The sequence below is a fragment of the Opisthocomus hoazin genome, unplaced genomic scaffold (genome assembly GCF_030867145.1).
Source record: "Opisthocomus hoazin isolate bOpiHoa1 unplaced genomic scaffold, bOpiHoa1.hap1 HAP1_SCAFFOLD_232, whole genome shotgun sequence".
Lineage (NCBI taxonomy): Eukaryota > Metazoa > Chordata > Aves > Opisthocomiformes > Opisthocomidae > Opisthocomus > Opisthocomus hoazin.
This window is the reverse complement of record NW_027448971.1, coordinates 52,501-55,000: the sequence shown is the minus strand read 5'-3', so window position 1 is coordinate 55,000 and position 2,500 is coordinate 52,501. Positions and strand designations below refer to the sequence as shown.

General features: G+C 79.2%; 1 non-coding gene across 1 annotated transcript; it reads left to right on the top strand.

The window, feature by feature from the left end:
• Window positions 1-1,950: 1,950 nt before the first annotated feature.
• On the top strand, window positions 1,951-2,103 carry LOC142359961 (5.8S ribosomal RNA). The gene has a single exon (XR_012762742.1). It is a non-coding gene; the product is annotated as a 5.8S ribosomal RNA (ribosomal RNA).
• Window positions 2,104-2,500: the final 397 nt, after the last annotated feature.

Sequence of the window (2,500 nt, the reverse complement as noted above, 5' to 3'; positions counted from 1 at the left end):
CGAGCGACGGCGGCGGCACCGGGGGCCGCAAGCGCGACAGCCGAGGGGTGTCGCCGTCTTCGGGGGGCGGCAGCTCCTGGGGGGGGGGGTGGGGCGGCGCCGGCGGCGGCGCCGTCTACCCCCCCGCGCGCGGGACAGGGCTGTCTCCGGGCGTTCCGGGCCGTGGCGCGGGTGTGCGCACGGCGTTTCGGGCGGCGCGGCGGCCGGACCCGCGAACCTCCCCTCCGACCCGGCACGGCTGCCTCTCGAAGAGGGAGCCGTGGCGGGAAGGGGGGGGCGCGAGCACGGTCTCGGCCGCTGGCGCCGCCCGGGGCGGGCGAGGCCCCCCCCCGGCCGGGTCGCGTCCCGCGCGAGCGGGCGGCCCGAGCCACGTCTCTCCCCCCGGGCGCAGCGCCGGGCTATCGAGGGAAACCCCGGGCCCCGGGGCTAAGGAGGACGAGGTGGTGGCGGCGGATGCCGGGCGCGCCCCCGCGGGCGGACGCTCCCCCGAGGGCGGCAGCCGGGGGAGGCACCCCCGCGGGGCCATGCAGGTCGTTTCCCTCACCCCAGGGCCAGGTACCTAGCGTCCGCGCTTCGGCGGCCCTCCCTCGGCCGAGTCCGGGGGTCAAAGGCCAAAGGAGCCGGGCGGCGGTTTAAAGACTCGAGCGGCACGGCGCGAGCCGCGGGGGGGGCGTCCGCCCCCGCGGGCCGCCGTGCCGGAGAAGGGGGGGCGTCTCGCTGCCCCAACCTGCCCCCCCTCTCCGCGGGCCGGTCTCGGCGGAGAGACCGCGGCGCGGGTCGGCCGCGGCCGACCTGCCCGCCCTCGCAAACGGGGCCACCCGCCGGCCGGAGCGCGGGCTCCGCGCCGGGGGAAAGAAAGGCGCGGCGAGCCCCCGCGGGGGGGGGCGGCCGCCGGGGGGCCGCCCCGCGCCTTTGGACGCTCGCGCTGCGGCCGCGCTCGGGGCGCGCCGCGCTCCCCTCTCCCGCTCCTCGCCCCGCCCTCGGCGCCCAGGGAAAGAAAGGGGGGGGCGAGCCACACCCCCCCAGGCCGAGCGGCGGCGGCGCCGCTCGGCGTGCCGGTCGGTGCCGGTCGTCCGTCGGGTCGTCCGGGAGGGTTCCCCGGCCGCATCCGCTGGCGGCCGTCCCGTCCCGCGTTTCCCCGCCCGTCGCTTCCGTCTCGAGGGCGGGCGCGCGGCGCGGGGGCGTCCCGCTCCGGGTCTTCGCGTGGAAACGGGGAGAGTGGGAGCCGCCCCCCGCGCTCAGCGCCGTCCGCCTTTCCGCTGGGGCCGTGCCGGCGGCCCCAGGGGGCCGAGGCGAGAAGCGGCTGCGGCGGCGGTTTTCGCGGCGGCGGTGGCGGCCGCCGCCGCCGGGCGGGGTGGCCGGGTTCGCCCATCCGGCGCGGGCCGGTGGGCGGCCGCGCGTCGCCGGCTCGCGCTCCAGTGGCCGGCCGCGCTTCCTCCGGCGTCGGTGGAAGGCGGCGTCGGCGCCGAGGTTCGCCGGCGGGGCGAGAGGCGACCGTGGTGGGCGGAGCCGGCTCGTCGCAGCGCGGGCGCAGCCGGGCGTCCGGCTCCCGAGCGAAGGCGGGCAGGGGTCGCGGCCGGGCGTGCCGTAGCCTCCGGGGGGAGGCCGGTCCGAGCCCGGGCGCCTGGGCCGCCCACGAAGCGCGCCAAGGGTGTGTGTGTTGCGTACGTTTCCCCAGGGTCGGTCGGGAGCGCGGGCTCCTCCCCCGCCCTTTGGCCGCTCGGGGTTTTCCGTTGTTTTCCGTTTCCCCTGTGCTCGTACGGTCAAGCCGAGGCGAGGGCCTCTCCGTCGCGCCGCGTCGCGCCGCCGCGCCGCGCCCCCTCCGCGCGTGCGGAGGGGGGTGGGCGGCGGCGGGGCCGGCGGTCGGTCCGGCCGTCCTCAGAGAAGGGGCCGCTCTCGGCGAGCGGTCCCGGCCCCTCCGCGCGCGCGGGGCGGTGCCGAAACCGAGACAACTCTTAGCGGTGGATCACTCGGCTCGTGCGTCGATGAAGAACGCAGCTAGCTGCGAGAATTAATGTGAATTGCAGGACACATTGATCATCGACACTTCGAACGCACTCGCGGCCCCGGGTTCCTCCCGGGGCTACGCCTGTCTGAGCGTCGCTTTACGATCAATCGCCGTCTGCGCCGCCGAGCCCCCCCGCCCCAGCGCGGGGGGGGGGGGCCGGCGGGCCAGCAGCGGCGCGGCTGGGGTGCCTCGCAGGGCCGCGCGCGCGAGCGCGCGGGCCTTCGTCCCCCTAAATGGAGACTCGGGGAGCGCTCCGAAGCTCCCCGCTCCCGGAGAGCGCCTGCTGGACGGAGCTCGTCCCCGCCGGGCTATCGGCGGTGGGTTTGGGGAAGAGAGAGCGAGAGCGAGCTTCGGGGGAGGGAGGCGCGGGGCGGCGATGGCGCGGGCCTCGCCGCCGGCCTCCCGCGCGGGCGTCTGTCTGCGGGTGGGCACCGCGGGGGTGCCGTGCCGCACTGACGCGCGCGCGTGCGCGCGCCGGTGGGTGGGGGACGG